The following is a 17109-nucleotide window of genomic DNA, read 5'->3' as shown; positions in this document are numbered from 1 at the left end:
AGGAGATTCCCTGTGTGAGCAACCATCAAGTCCTGCCCAGAGGTGCCGGCTGCAATGCTTGCCGTTGACATGTCAGAACTGTCGTTGTGTTGCCATGGCTTCGTGTCCTCTTCCGAGCCTGTTGTAGCAGGAATGGTTCAGACAGTTAGTTCTTTGAAATGATTGCCTTGTTAGGAGGAAAATGGATGTGTTGTCTGGGCTCCTCCTGCCAGACCCAGTTTGAACTGAGACTAGGCCATAGGTGCTGATCTTGTGGGGAGCGAAACCTTCTCGTGAGTGTGACCTAATGTCTTCTGGAGTAGGGCGGGCCAGCTGATCCCAAGCCAGGATCTGGCTCATCCGCCCTCTGGAGGCCCACGCCTTTAACTGGTTGTCCTCAGCCGTCTGAGACTCCCGGGTAACTGGGGCGCATGCTCTCTGTTCCTCCTTGCTGGGCCCTGCCTCTCTGCTGTTGTCACAGACTCCAGGACCAGCAAGCTAGGGCCAGTGCTGCTCTGTGTTTAGTAAAATGGAATCTGAAGGCTGCCCTGTCCTGTGGTGTCGTCTCAGGAGTCATCCTTCCGGCCCCCCAGCCAGACTAAGGAAATTCTTTGTGGCAGAAGGTGGCTTTCCTATTTTGTAAGTCACATCCCCTTGGAAATGCTGTGAGGGGTCTAATGCAGTGTCAGTGTCAGGACGTTTCTACCAGAGCCCTCACTGGAGTGAGATGCTGAGACACCTTCCCAGGACAGGTCCAGGAGCCCTGACCCAGAGCCACACACCAGCCCGCGCTCCCAGCATGTCCCCTCCTCCAAGCCCGTCCACAGATCAGGCAGGCCTTCACCAAATGGAGGGGCACCTTCTGAGACCTCTAACCTCCCACCCACATAGTTCATGGACTCTTTAGCTAAGGTATTAAGAGGCTATATTCTTTGTTCACCCGTCTGTAAGTAGATAGTCACTTCCCTCATTCCCTCAGTTCAGTTACTGAGTCGTGTCCGACTCTTTGCGACCCCATGGACTGCAGAATGCCAGGCTTCCCTGTCCATCACCAACTCCTGGAGCTTGCTCAAACTCATGTCCATTGAGTTGGTGATGCCATCTCATCCTCTTCTATCCCCTTCTGCCTTCACTCTTCACTTTCCTGAAAACTACAAAATCTAAATTCTTCTTGCCCACAGAGCCTCTCAACCCCACCCCACCCCACCCCGCACACCAGGCTCAGAATCACTCCCACTTCTTTGAGAGAGAAACCTAGTACTGGAGAGTGTCCTATAAGTTATTTCCAGACACTGCAGTCCACCCAGCCCACAAGTCCTGGAGGAGGCTCGGGGCAGGCTAGGGGCAGGCAGGGGATTTCACAGAATGCTGTTACTCATTCCTGCTAACTATAAAATTAACAGATTGAACTGTTTTTTTTTTCCCCTTACAACATTTGTGTTTGTGGGGAGGGGCAGGACAGGGCAAAGCCAGGGCATCCTGGCTTTTTTAAATGTTAAAAAAGAAAACAGAGATGCCAAGTCCATCATCTCTTGATTGTGGGCCTCAGGGAGCTGGCTGCCCGCAGAGCAGAGGCCACTAGGGGCAGAGCTGCGTCCCTGCACGTAGCCTTCCTGTGCCGTGGCCAGAGTGTGGCTTTGCTCACGTGGGCCACTGCTTCTTGATGTCTGAGCACCTCTTCAACTCCAGTGTGTCTGGCAGTCCTGGGTTGAACCTGATTCCCTATCATCCCCAGTCTACTGCCATAGTTTTTGCCCCATGAGTTTATGAACTTCACAACCTACCAAACATTGGGAATGCTTTTTCTTTCTTTTTGAACTCGAAATACAGAGGGCGTGTGTGTGTGTGTGTATGTCTTTAGCTTCTAGTAGCTATATTTGGAACTCGGTGTTTCTAGTAACCATATGCCAATAATCACTTGAACACTCAACTTCTCCCTTGATTACAAAAGCAGGAAGTCTGTTATGGTGGTCTGTTTTTCTTCTACACAATAAAACACATTGTCTGCTTACTGTACCAGTATTTGGCTAACATTAAACCCTGGGGGAAGCTGAAATTGGAACCGTGAACAGCTAATTTTCAAAACATTTGTTTAATGTAAATTGTGGTGTCAGCTCCCAGAAACAGCAGAGAACCCTGCATCTCCAGGTTTAAGTGGAATGTTCTGAAAATAACCTTTCCAGAGACATGCAGAAAAAGCCTTAGTTACATGCTAAAGCACTTGTAGTGAAAGGGAGTTGGTATTTTTCAAGTGTCAACACTTGAATTCCAAATCATAATTTTTCCCCCAATTCTATGTAATTGGAAGGTTTTGAAAGTCTGCAGTTGTGACAGCTGAGTCAGCTATAGTGGAAACTGTTAGAGAAGGCGACACAGTCCACCAGGTGCTGGGCGTCCAGGGCCCTTGCAAGTGCCTTGGGGTTTCTCCTTCTAATTGGGTGGCCTCAGGTGAGTCTGTGCCTCAGTTTACCCCACCTAGTGAAACAGTGGGTTCCATTCCAGCCCTACAGTTTAGTGACTTTAATGAATATTTGTGTGGGTAGTGTGTGTGAGTTTGGACGGTATGAAAGAGTATGTGGTAATAAAATCTCACTCACACCACAGTCCTCCCACTTCTCCCCAGAGCAGAGTTTTCATGCACCCTTTGAGAAAGTCTAAGCACATGAAAGCATATGGATAAATAAAGCCTTCCCGATACTACTAGCTTTAAATATATATGTACACACACACATACATCTTTCAGTTCAGTTCAGTTGCTCACTCATGTCCAACTCTTTGCGACCCCATGAACTGCAGCATGACAGGCCTCCCTGACCATCACCAACTCCCAGAGTCCACCCAAACCCATGTCCATTGAGTTGGTGATGCCATCCAACCATCTCATCCTCTGTCGTCCCCTTCTCCTCCTGCCCCCAATCCCTCCCAGCATCAGGGTCTTTTCCAATGAGTCAACTCTTCGCATGAGGTGGCCAAAGTACTGGAGTTTCAGCTTTAGCATCAATCCTTCCAATGAACACCCAGGGCTGATCTCCTTTAGAATGGACTGGTTGGATCTCCTTGCAGTCCAAAGGACTCTCAAGAGTCTTCTCCAACACCACAGTTCAAAAGCATCAGTTCTTCGGTGCTCAGCTTTCTTCACAGTCCAACTCTCACATCCATACATGACCACTGGAAAAACCATAGCCTTGACTAGACGGATCTTTGTTGGCAAAGTAATATCTCTGCTTTTGAATATGCTATCTAGGTTGGTCATAATTTTCATTCCAAGGAGTAAGCATCTTTTAATTTCATGGCTACAATCACCATTTGCAGTGATTTTGGAGCCCAAAAAATAAAGTCTGACACTGTTTCCACTGTTTCTCCATCTATTTCCCATGAAGTGATGGGACCAGATGCCAAGATCTTAGTTTTTTGAATGTTGAGCTTTAAGCCAACTTTTTCACTCTCCTCTTTCACTTTCATCAAGAGGCTCTTTAGTTCCTCTTCACTTTCTGCCATAAGGGTGGTGTCATCTGCATATCTGAGGTTATTGATATTTCTCCTGGCAATCTGGATTCCAGCTTGTGCTTCTTCTATGCCCAGCCCAGCGTTTCTCATGATGTACTCTGCATAGAAGTTAAATAAGCAGGGTGACAATATACAGCCTTGATGTACTCCTTTTCCTATTTGGAACCAGTCTGTTGTTCCATGTCCAGTTCTAACTGTTGCTTCCTGACCTGCATATAGGTTTCTCAAGAGGCAGGTCAGGGGGTCTGGTATTCCCATCTCTTTCAGAATTTTCCACAGTTTATTGTGATCCACACAGTCAAAGGCTTTGGCATAGTCAATAAAGCAGAAATAGATGTTTTTCTGGAACTCTCTTGCTTTTTTGATGATCCAGCGGATGTTGGCAATTTGATCTCTGGTTCCTCTGCCTTTTCTAAAACCAGCTTGAACATCTGGAAGTTCATGGTTCACATATTGCTAAAGCCTGGCTTGAAGTATTTTGAGCATTACTTTACTAGCGTGTGAGATGAGTGCAGTTGTGAGGTAGTTTGAGCATTCTTTGGCATTGCCTTTCTTTGGGATTGGAATGAAAACTGACCTTTTCCAGTCCTGCGGCCACTGCTGAGTTTTCCAAACTATTGAATTTTCCAAATTTGCTGGCATATTGAGTGCAGCACTTTCACAGCATCATCTTTCAGGATTTGGAATAGCTCAACTGGAATTCCATAACCTCCACTAGCTTTGTTCATAGTGATGCTTTCTAGGGCCCACTTGACTTCACATTCCAGGATGTCTGGCTCTAGGTGAGTGATCACACCATTGTGATTATCTGGGTCATGAAGATCTTTTTTGTATAGTTCTTCTGTGTATTCTTGCCATCTCTTCTTAATATCTTCTGCTTCTGTTAGGTCCATACCATCTGTTCTTTATCAAGCCCATCTTTGCATGAAATGTTCCCTTGGTATCTCTGATTTTCTTGAAGAGATCTCTAGTCTTTCACATTCTGTTGTTTTCCTCTATTTCTTTGCATTGATCGCTGAGGAAGGCTTTCTTATCTCTCCTTGCTATTCTTTGGAACTCTGCATCCAGATGCTTATATCTTTCCTTTTCTCCTTTGCTTTTCACTTCTCTTTTATGAATCTTATTCCCCAATGATTTGGCAGTGTGGTTTCAGTGGTTACTGGTGCCAGCTTTGTATTCCAGTTCTGATAGTTCCTGGCTGTGTGACTTTGGAAAGTTTATTTCTCTAGCATCTCAGTTTCCTCATCTCTAAATTGGAGGTATGTCACAGGGTGGTTGGGAAGCTTAAAAGACAATCCATGTGGAATGCTTGCAGCAGTGTCTGGCACACATCAACTGTTTGTCTTACTCCCTTGGCAGTTCTTGTTCATCTTGGCATGTGAGCTGCTTTAGTATCTCATGGTGTGACCCCGGTTGCTGATACTGTAAACCGAACCAGTGTACCCAGTTCTCTGTGGATTGTTCCTTGTGTCCATTCGGAGAAACCGTGCCATAGTGACCATCACTGTGCCTGGGTCTCCGTGTGCAAGTCATCTGTAGGAGAAAGTCCTCCAAGTGGACTTGCTGAAGGAGACAGTGTATTTTTAACCTTGATGGCTGTTACTCACATATGCAGCATATTATCCCATTAAGAAATTTTGAAAGTTGCCTTACTGTTTTCCCGTTTGATACTTGAGTTGTTGAAGGAAGATGCACGCGTGTTTTCTCGTCAGCGTGTGCTTGTTCCCCTTCTTGGTAGTGAGGGTATAGCACCTCGGTGCTCAGTGAGCTCTGGTCTGGTGAGGGAGGCAGAGTCATTACAGAAGCGAGGTGGGGGTGTGTGGCTCTCTGCCCGCGGCCAAGTGCAGTGAAGTAGGGCAGTGTTGCCTTTCATAGCTGGTCAGGGGAGGCTTCTCTGGGAAGGCCACACTTGGAGGAGGAGGTGTCTAGGCATTCCAGTGACAGAGAAGAGAGCTCATGGCACAGGGCGGGAGCACGCCTGACTCCTCCCAGAGAGAAGGGGGCAGGCCTTCGTGCGGGGTCCCCAGCACATCATAGAAACCTGGGGACCATTCTCAAAACAGAACACTGAAGATTCAAAGGAAACTGTGCCTAAATCTTCCAGGTTGAGACCCCTTGTCAGAAGGCTCGCCAAGATTCACAGGATAATATTTAGGGCATCGCCAGGAAGATAATTTTTGCCAAAAATTCTGATAAAAAGTTATCTCACCTCAGATTTTTCAAATATATATCCATGCTACTGCCTCAACTGAACTCCACCCTCATGTGTGAATCACTCTCCTTGATCAAGAAAATACACTTGCTCCTTTTTGCCTGGCAAAAAGCCCAAGATGATTTTGGGAGGGTGCCTCTTTCTTTTTTGAGAAATATTTTAAACTGCAAATGAGGGATGAATGTTCTGGTAAGGGATGCCAAAGAAAGGGATGGGTTCTTTTGTGAAGATGCCATCCTTGCAAAATTTTGCTGACTTTTTAATGAAATTTCCAGAGATTCAAACATCAGAGCAGATGAGACTTGGCCGAGATCATTAAGATCTTTTTTTGTACATTTCTGTGTGTTCCTGCCACCTCTTCTGAATATCTTCTGCTTCTGTTAGGTCCATACCATTTCTGTCCTTTATTGTGCCCATCTTTGCATGAAATGTTTCCTTGGTGTCTCTAATTTTCTTGAAGAGATCTCTAGTGTTTCCCATTCTATTGTTTTCCTCTATTTCTTTGCATTGTTCACTTAAGAATGCTTTCTTATCTCCCCTTGCTATGCTTTGGGACTCTGTATTCAGATGGGTATCTCTTTCCTTTTCTCCTTTGCCCTTCACTTTTCTTCTTTTCTCAGCTATTTGTATAGTTAGTATTCATTGTCTCATATATTAAAAAAAAGTTTTTTCTCCTGTGATAACAACTCTTAGGACCTGCTCTCAACAAATTTCCTGTGTTTCATACAGCAATGTTAACCATAGTCCTCATGTTGGATATTACATTCCTAGTACTTATCTGATAACTGGAAGTTTGTACCTTTTGACCACTTTCCTGCAATCCCTCCTCCCCCAACCCTCTGCCCCTAGTAACAGATCTGATCTTTTTTTCCTGTGAGTTTGGTTTTCTTGTTACTATTTTTTAAGATTCCACATGTAAGAGAGATTATACGGTATATATGGCATTTTAATTTCTCTGACATATTTACTTAGCAGTGCTGTCCAGGTCCATCCATTTTGTCTCGAATGGCAGAATTTCCTTCATTTTTATGACTGATTAATACTCTTTTCTGTTTATATAGGGGGTATTAACTATACCCCCTATATATTAACTATACTACAAAGTGTGTCATACTTTATCCATTCTTCCATTGGTGGCCATTCTGGTTGTTTCCATATTTCTATATCTTGGCTATTACACGTAATGCTGCAATGAACATGGAGCGCATATGTCCTATTGCAGACAGATTGTTTACCAGCTGAGCCACCAGGGAAGCCCAAGAATACTGGAGTGGGTAGCCTATCCTTCTCCAGCGGATCTTCTAACCCAGCAATCGAACCCATTTCTCCTACATCGCAGGTGGATTCTTTACCTGCTGAGCCACCAGGGGAGCCCTTATATCTGTTTGAGTTAGTGTTTTTGTTTCCTTTGGATGAATACTCAGAAGTGGAATTGCTGAATCATGTGGTAGTTCTATTTTTAATTTTTTGAGGAACCTCCACAATGTTTTCTGTAGTGGCTGCTCCAATTTATGTTCCCATCAACAGTATACCAGGGTTCCCGTTTCTCTGTATCCTCACCAACACTTGTTATTTGCTTTCATTTTGATAATAGCCACTCTAACAGGTGTGAGGTGCTATATCATTATGGTTTTGATTTGCATTTTCCCTCATGATTAGTGATGTTGAGCACCTTTTCATGTACTGGTTGGCCATTTGTGTGTCTTCTTTGGAAAAGTGCTCTTGAGTTTTTAGCTCTTGCATTGTCAGAGTTTTTATATAGGTCCATAGGTTGCCTTTTCATTTTGTCAATTGTTTCTTTTGCTGTGTAGAAACCTTTTAGTTTAATATAGACCTACTTATTTATTTTTGCTTTTGTTGCCTTTTCTTCTGGCATCAACTCCAAAATCCTTGCCAATACAAATATCAAAGTGCTTACTGTCTGTTTTCCTCATGGAGTTTTATGGTTTCAACTCCTTTGTTCAAGTTTTTAGTCTATCGTGAGTTGATTTTTGTGTATAGTGTAAGATAGTGGTGCAGTTTTATTCTTTTCCATTGCTTGTTGAATTTCCCCAACAGTATTTATTGCAGACACTGTCCTTTCTCCATTGTATATTCTTGGCTCCTTTGCTGTGAATTAGTTGACCATATGTGCCTGTGTTTGTTTCTGGGCTTGTTATTCTGTTCCATTGTCTGCTTTTTGCCAGTGCCATACTGTTTTCATAACTACAGCTTTCCTATGTAGTTGGAAATGAGAGAACAAGATGCCTCCAGATTTGTTGTTCTTTTTCAAGACTGCTTTGGATAGTTGAGGGTCTTTCATGGTTCCACACAGATTTTAAGATTGTTCTATTTCTTTTTAAAATGCCATTGGAATCTTTTTCACATTTTACTGTTTTCTTTTTTTTTAACTGAAGTATTATTGATTTATAATGTTGTTAACTTCTGCTGTAAAGCACAGTGGTTCAGTTACACACACACGTTTATGTATGCATTCTTTTTTTAAGAGCACATTTTTATCTTTTAAATTTTATATTGAAGTATATTTGATTTACATTGTTGTATTAGTTTTAGGTGTACAGCAAAGTTATTTTTGTTATACACATACCTGTTCTTTTATTTTTTTAATTGGGGTATAGTTGCTTTACAATTTTGTGTTCGTTTTGCTGTACAACAAAGTGAACAAACTGTGTATACATATATCCCTTCCCTCTTAGACCTCTACCTCTCTCCCACACCCCATCCATCTAGGTCACCACAGAGCACTGAGCTGAGTTCCCTGCTTGGTTATTCTGACTGATGAGAAGTGATAGCTCATTGTGGTTTTGATCTGCATTTCTGTAATAATTGGTTATGTTGAGCATCTTTTCATGTGCCTTTTGGCCATCTGTATGGGCTTCCTAGTGGCTCAGTGGTTAAAAAAAAAAAAAAAAACTTTGCCTGCAATGCAGGAGTTTGCCTGCCAAGCAGGAAACATGGGTTCAATCTGTAGGTCAGGAAGATCACCTGGAAAAGGAAATGGCAACCTACTTCAGTATTCTTGCCTGGGAAATCCTATGGACAGAGGAGCCTGGCAGACTACAGTCCATGGGGTCACAAAAGAGTTGGCTATGACTCAGTGACTAAACGACAGTAGTTGTCTTCTTTGGAGAAATGTCTGTTTAGGTCTTCTGCCCATTTTTTGATTGGGTTGTTTTTTTGTTATTGAGCTTCATGAGCTGTTTATATATTTTGGAGATTAATCTTTTGTCAGTTGCTTCATTTCCAAATATTTTATTCCATTCTGAAGGCTGTCTTTTTGTCTCGTTTATGGTTATCTTTGTGCAAAAAGCTTTTACATTTAATTAGGTCCCATTTGTTTAGTTTTATTTTTATTTTCTTTAGGTGGTGGGTAAAAAAAATATCTGCTGTGATTTATGTCAAAGAGTGTTCTGCATATGTTTTCCTCTGATAGTTTTATAGTGCCAGGTCTTATGTTTAGGTCTTTAATTCATTTGGAGTTTATTTTTGTGTATGCTGTTTTTGTTCAGTCTCTCAGTCATATCTGACTCTTCATGACCCCATGGACTTCCTGCTGCCCGCCAGGCTTCCTTTTCCTTCACCATCTCCCAGAGTTTGTTGAAACTCATGTCTGTTGAGTTGATGATGCAATCCAACCATCTCATCTTCCATCGTCCCCTTCTTATGCCCTCAGTCTTTCCCAGCATGAGGGTCTTTCCAGTGAGTCGGCTCTTCACATCAGGTGGCCAAAGTACTGGAGCTTCAGCTTCACCATCAGTCTTTCCAGTGAATATTCGGAGCTGATTTCCATTAGGATTGGCTGGTTTGTTTTAATTGCTGTCCAAGGGACTCTCAAGAGTCTTCTGCAGCATCACAATTTGAAAGCATCAATTCTTAGACATTCAGTGTGGTGTTAGAGAATGTTCTCATTTCATTCTTGTACATATAGCTGTCCAGTTTTCCCAGCACTGTTTATTGAAGAGACTGTCTTTTCTCCATTGTATATTCTTGCCTCCTTTGTCATAGATTAAGTGTGTAGCTTTATCTCTGAGCTTTCTAGTCTGTTCCATTGGTCTATATTTCTGTTTTTGTGCCAGCACCACACTGTCTTGATGACTTAGCTTTATGCTATAGTCTGAAGTCAAGGAGCCTGATTCCTCCAGCTCCATTTTTCTTTCTCAAGCTTGCTTTGGCTATTTGGGATCTTTTCTGTTTCCATACAAATTATAAAATTTTTTGCTCTAATTCTGTGAAAAATGCAATTGGTAATTTGATCTTTTCTGTTTCCATACAAATTATAAAATTTTTTGCTCTAAGTCTGTGAAAAATGCCATTGGTAACCTGTAGGTTATTTTGGGTAGTATAGTCATTTTTGCAATATAAATTCTTCCAATCCAAGAACATGGACTATCTCACTATCTGTTTAGGTCATCTTTAATTTCTTTCATCAGTGTTTTATAGTTTTCTGAGTACAAGTTTTTACCTCCTTTGGTAGGTTTATTCCTAGGTATTTTATTCTTCTTGTTGCAATGATAAATGGGAATGTTTCCTTAATTTCTCTTTATGATCTTTTTTTGTTGTTGTTGTTCTTCAATTTTATTTTATTTTTAAACTTTACATAATTGTATTAGTTTTGCCAAATATCAAAATGAATCCGCCACAGGTATACATGTGTTCCCCATCCTGAACCCTCCTCCCTCCTCCCTCCCCATTCCATCCCTCTGGGTCGTCCCAGTGCACCAGCCCCAAGCATCCAGTATCGTGCATCAAACCTGGACTGGTAACTCGTTTCATACATGATATTTTACATGTTTCAATGCCATTCTCCCAAACCTTCCCACCCTCTCCCTCTCCCACAGAGTCCATAAGACTGTTCTATACATTGGTGTCTCTTTTGCTGTCTCGTACACAGGGTTATTGTTACCATCTTTCTAAATTCCATATATATGCGTTAGTATACTGTATTGGTGTTTTTCTTTCTGGCTTACTTCACTCTGTATAATAGGCTCCAGTTTCATCCATCTCATTAGAACTGATTCAAATGTATTCTTTTTAATGGCTGAGTAATACTCCATTGTGTATATGTACCACAGCTTTCTTATCCATTCATCTGCTGATGGACATCTAGGTTGCTTCCATGTCCTGGCTATTATAAACAGTGCTGCGATGAACAGTGGGGTACACGTGTCTCTTTCCCTTCTGGTTTCCTCAGTGTGTATGCCCAGCAGTGGGATTGCTGGATCATAAGGCAGGTCTATTTCCAGTTTTTTAAGGAATCTCCACACTGTTCTCCATAGTGGCTGTACTAGTTTGCATTCCCACCAACAGTGTAAGAGGGTTCCCTTTTCTCCACACCCTCTCCAGCATTTATTGCTTGTAGACTTTTGGATCGCAGCCATTCTGACTGGTGTGAAATGGTACCTCATAGTGGTTTTGATTTGCATTTCTCTGATAATGAGTGATGTTGAGCATCTTTTCATGTGTTTGTTAGCCATCTGTATGTCTTCTTTGGAGAAATGTCTATTTAGTTCTTTGGCCCATTTTTTGATTGGGCCATTTATTTTTCTGGAGTTGAGCTGTAGGAGTTGCTTGTATATTCTCGAGATTAGTTGTTTATCAGTTGCTTCATTTGCTATTATCTTCTCCCATTCTGAAGGCTGTCTTTTCACCTTGCTAATAGTTTCCTTTGATGTGCAGAAGCTTCTTTATGATCTTTTATTGTTAGTATATAAGAACAAAACATTTCTGTGCATTGATTTTGTATTCTGCAACTTTACCAAGTTCATTGATTAGCTGTAGTAGTTTCCTGGTGGCATCTTTAGGATTTTCTATGTATACTATCATGTCATTGGCAAACAATAACAGTTTTACTTCTTCTTCAATTTGAATTCCTTTTATTTCTTTTTCTTCTCTGATTGCTGTGGCTAGGGCTTCCAAAACTATGTTGAATAATAGTGGTGAGAGTGGACACCTTTGCCTTGTTCCTGGTCTTAGAGGAAATGGTTTCAGTTTTTCACAATTGAGAATGATGTTTGCTGTGAACTTGTGTATGGACTGTATTATGTTGAAGTAGGTTTCCTCTATGCCCACTTTCTGGAGATTTTTTTTTTTTTAAGTCATAAACGGGTGTTGAATTTTGTCAAAAGCTTTTTCAGCACCTATTGAGAGCATATGGTTTTTATTCTTCAGTTTGTTAATGTAGTATGTCACAGTGATTGATTTGCAGATATTGACAAATCCTTGCATCTCTGGGATAAATCCCACCTAATCATGGCATATGATCCTTTTGATGTATTGTTGGGTTGGTTTGCTAGTATTTTGTTGAGGGTTTTTACATCTATATTCATCAGTGATATTGGCCTGTAATTTTCTTTTTCTGTGATATCTTTGTCTGGTTTTTGGTATCAGGGTGATGGTAGCCTTGTAAAGTGAGTTTGGGAGTGTTGCTTCCTCTGCAGTTTTTTGGAAGAATTTGAGGAGGATGGGTGTTAATTTTCCTCTAAATTTTTTATAAAATTCACCTGTGAAGCCATGTGGTCCTGGACTTGTGTTTGTAAGGAGTTTTTAAGTCAGAGGTTCAATTTCAGTACTTGTGATTGGTCTGTTCATATTTCCTGTTTCTTCTTGGTCCAGTCTTGGGAGATTGTACCTTTCTAAGAATTGTCCATTTCTTCTAGATTGTTTATTTTCACTGGCATATAGTTGCTTGCAATAGTCTCTCATGATTTTTTATGTTTCTGTAGTGTTTGTTGTAACTTCTTTTTCATTTCTACTTTTATTGATGTGAGTCTTCGCCCTTTTTTTCTTGACGAGTCTGGCAAAGGTTGGGATTTGATAACATCGCAAAAGCAGCTCTCTACCACCTTGTTGTGGCTTCTTCTTTTCTTTGAAAATATCTTTTTTTGGTAGGTTCTATTTTTTGTCAATGTTTGCTCAGCAGTTGTGATTTTTTTTTAATTAAAAAATTTTAACAGCAACAACATTTTGTATTGGGGTATAGCTGATAAACAGTGTTGTGGTTGTTTCAGGTGAACAGTGACGGGACTCAGCCACCATATACATGTGTCCATTCTCCCCCAAACTCTCCTCCCATCCAGGCTGCCACATGACATTGAGCAAGTTCCCTGTGCTCTACAGTAGGTTTTTGTTGGTTCTCCATTTTAAATATAGCAGCATGTACACGACCTTCCCAAAGTCTCTATCCTGTCCACCTGGCAACCATAAGTTCATTTTCGAAGTCTGTGAGTCTCTTTTCTGTTTTGTAAGTTAGTTCATTTGTATAATTTCTTTTTAGATTCCACAATAAGAGATGTCATATGATATTTCTCCTCTGTCTGACTTACTTCACTCCATATGACACTCTCTAGGTCCATCCATATTGCTACAAATGGCATTATTTCATTGCTTTTAACAGCTGAGTAATATTCCATTGTACATATGGACCACATCTTCTTTATCCATTTCTCTGTCGATGGACATTTAGGTTGCTTCCCTGTCTTGGCTATTGTAAACCATGCTGCAGTGAACATAGGGGTGCATTTATCTTTTCAGGCCATGTTTTTCTCTGGATATATGCCCTGGAGTGGGATTATGGTCATATGGTAGCTCTATTTTTCATTTTTTAAGGAACATCCATACTGTTCTCCATAGTGGCTATACCAATTTACATTGCCACCAACAATGCAGAGAAGGGTTCCCTCCTGTCCACACCCTCTGCAACATTTGTTGTTTGTGGATTTTATGATGATAGCCATTCTGACAGGTGTGAGGTGATATCTCCTTGTAGCTTTGATTTGCATTTCTCTAATAACACAATGTTGAACATCTTTTCATGTGCTTATTGGCCATTTGTATGTATTCTTTGGAGAAATGTCTATTCAGGTCTTCTGCCCATTTTTTGGTGCTACTTCATAAGCTGTTTGTAAATTTTGGAGATTAATCCCTTATCAGTCACATCCTTTGCAAATATTTTCTCCTTATCTGTGGGTTGTCTTTTTGTTTATTTTCTTTGCTATGCAACAGCTTTTGAGTTTAAGTAGGTCCCATTTGTTTATTTTTGCTTTTATTTCCATTATTCTGGGAGATGGATCAAAAAAGATGTTGCTGTGATTTATGTCAAAGGGTGTTTTGCTATGTGTTCCTCTAGGTATTTTATACGGTCTGGTCGGACATTTAGGTCTTTAATTCATTTTGAGCTTATTTTTGTGTATGGAGTTAAGGAATGATCTAATTTCTTTACATGTGGCTATCCAGTTTTTCCTAGCACCGTTTGTTGAAGAGACTGTCTTTCCAACATTGTGTAGTCTTGCCTCCATTGTCATAGGTTCGTTGACCATAGGTGCATGGGCTTATTTCTGAGTTTTCTGTCCTGTTCCATTGATCTATATTTCTATTTTTGTGCCAGTACCATACTGTTTTGATGGCTGTGAGTTTGTAGTTTAGTCTGAAGTTAGGGAGCCTGATTCCTATGGCTCCATTTTTCTTTTTCAAGATTGCTCTGGCTATTCAGGGTCAGGTCTCCATACAAATTTTGAGGGTTTTTTGGTTCTAGTTCTGTGGAGAATGCCATTGGTAATTTGATAGGGATTGCATTGAATCTGTAGATTGCCTTGGATAGTACAGTCATTTTGACAGTATGGATTCTTCCAGTCCACAAACATGGTATATCTTTCCATCTGTTTATGTTTTCTTCAGGTTCTTTCATCAGCATCTTAGTTTTTGAAATAAAGGTCTTTTGTCTCCTTAGGTATGTTTATTCCTAGGTATTTTATTCTTTTTGATGCAATGGTAAATGGAATTGCTTCTTGAATTTCTCTTTATGATCTTTCATTGTTAGTGTATAGGAATGCAACATATTTCTGTGTATTAATTTTGTAACCTCCAACTTTACCATATTCGTTGATGAGTTCTAGTCGTGTTCTGGTAGCATCTCTAGGGTCTTCTTTGTACAGTATGATGTCATCTGCAAACTGTGACAGTTTAGCTTCTCTCCCAGTTTGGACTCCCTTTACTTCTTTTTCTTCTCTGATTGCTATAGCTTGGACGTCCAAAACTGTGTTGAAAAAAGTGGTGACAGTGAATATCCTTGTCTTGTTCCTGATATTAGAGGAAATGCTTTCAGCTTTTCAACACTGAATATGATGCTAGCTGTAGGTTTGGCGGTTTGTCATGTGTGCTGTGCTGTGCTTAGTTTCTCAGTTGTGTCCCGACTCTTTACAACCTTATGAACTATAGCCCGCCAGGCTCCTCTGTCCATGGGGATTCTCCAGGTAACTGGCCTTTGTTATGTTGAGGTATGTACACTCTATGCCCACTTTCTGGAGAGTTTCTTTTTATCATAAACAGGTGCTGAATTTTGTCAAAAAAATTTTCTGTGTCTTTGAAATGATCATATCCAATTTGTTGATACGGTGTATCCCATTGATTGATTTGTGGATGTTGAAAAATCTTTGCATCCTAGGGTTGAATCCCACTTGATCATAGTATATGATCTTTTTAATGTATTGTTGGATACAGATTGCTGGTATTTTGTTGAGGATTTTTACATCTGTGATGTTCATCAGTGATATTGGCCTGTAATTTTCTTTTTTTGTGGTATCTTTGTCTGGTTTTAGGATAAGGGTGATGGTGGCCTCATAAAATGAGTTGGGAAGTTTTCTTCCTCTGTGACTTTTTGGGACAGTTTCCGAAGGATAGGTGTTAACTCTTCTCTAAATATTTGATAAAATTCACCTGTGAAGCAGTCAGGTCATGGACTTTCATTTGCTGGGAGGTTTTTAATTATGGTTTCAATTTCAGTGCTTGTGATTGGTCTGTTCATATTTTCTGTTTCTTCCTGGTTCAGTCTTGGGAGATTGTACCTTTCTAAGAATAGTCCCATTTCTTCTAGATTGTTTATTTTCACTGGCATATAGTTGCTTGCAATAGTCTCTTATAATTTTTTATATTTCTGTACTGTTTGTTGTAACTTCTTTTTCATTTCTACTTTTATTGATTTGAGTCTTCTCCCTTTTTTTCTTGATGAGTCTGGCTAAAGGTTGGGATTTGATAATATCACAAAAGCACCTCTCCTACCATCTTGTTGTGGCTTCTTTTCTTTGAAAATACCTTTTTTTGGTGGATTCTAGTATTTTTTGTCACTGGTTGCTCAACAGTTTTGATTCTGATGTTTTCATGAGAGGAGGTGAGCTCAGGCCCTTCTATTCCACCATCTCGCAGAGATCTCTCTCCATTGGAATTTTGATAGGAATTGTAATGGATCTGTCAATTACTTTGGGTAGTATGAACATTTTAATGGTATTAATTTTTCCAATCCTTGAGCATAGAATATCTTTCCATTTATTTGTGTGTTTAATTTCTTTCATCAATGTCTTATGGTTTTCACTGTGCAGGACTTTCACCTTCTTGTTTAAGAATAATCCTAGGTATTTTTTTTCCTTTTAATGTGGTCATAAATTGTTTTCTTAATTTCTGTTTATGATAGCTCATTATCAGTGTATGTCTTGAAACACCGCCGAAAACCATGTATTGATTTTTTTTGTCCTGCAACTTTACTGAATTCATTTATTCTTTTTTTTTGGTGGAGACTTTAGAGCTTTTTGTGTATAATATCATGTCATGTTCAAATAGTGACAGTTTTACTTCTTTCTTTCTGAGTTGGACGCCTTTTCTTTTCTTGCCTGATTGCTGTGGCTGGAACTTCCGATACTGCACTGAGTGAAAGTGCCAAGAGTGTGCATCCTTGCTGCGCTCCTAACCTTAGAGGGAAAGCTGTCAGCTTTTCACCATTGAGTCTGATATTAGCTATGGGCTTGGTGTATATGATCTGTCTTATGTTGGGGTATGCTTCTTCTGTACTTACTTTGCTGAGGGTTTTTCATCACAAATAGATGTTGAAGTTTTTCAGTTGCTTTTTCTGTATCTATTGATGTGATCATGAGTTTTATCCTTCATTTGTTGATATGGTGTATCACACTGATGGATTTGCAGATGTTGGACCATTTTTCTATCCCTGAAGTAAGCTCCACTTGATCATGGTGTATTATTTTTTTAATGTATTGTTGAATTCAATTTGCTAATATTTTGGTGAGCATTTCTGATCTGTGTACATTAGGGGTATTGGCCTTTAATTTTCTTTTGGTGGTGTCTTTGTCTTGTTTTGGTAGGATAATGCTCTGTCTCCTTTATACTTTAATAAAACTTTTTTTTTTTTTTAATTTTATTTTATTTTTAAACTTAACATAACTGTATTAGATTTGCCAAATATCAAAATGAATCCGCCACAGGTATACATGTGTTCCCCATCCTGAACCCTCCTCCCTCCTCCCTCCCCATTCCATCCCTCTGGGTCGTCCCAGTGCACCAGCCCCAAGCATCCAGTATCGTGCATCAAACCTGGACTGGCAACTCATTTCATACATGATATTTTACAT

General features: G+C 40.4%; 1 protein-coding gene across 13 annotated transcripts in view; it reads left to right on the top strand.

Annotated features, from left to right (window-relative positions):
• The window catches only part of LOC129632511 (core histone macro-H2A.1), a 94819-nt gene that overhangs the window by 42017 nt on the left and 35693 nt on the right, over positions 1-17109 (top strand). The window lies entirely within an intron of this gene.

Source organism: Bubalus kerabau, chromosome 1 (genome assembly GCF_029407905.1).
Source record: "Bubalus kerabau isolate K-KA32 ecotype Philippines breed swamp buffalo chromosome 1, PCC_UOA_SB_1v2, whole genome shotgun sequence".
NCBI classification, from domain to species: Eukaryota; Metazoa; Chordata; class Mammalia; order Artiodactyla; family Bovidae; genus Bubalus; species Bubalus kerabau.
Note: the sequence above shows the minus strand (reverse complement) of the source record. Positions and strands in the feature narration are given on the sequence as shown.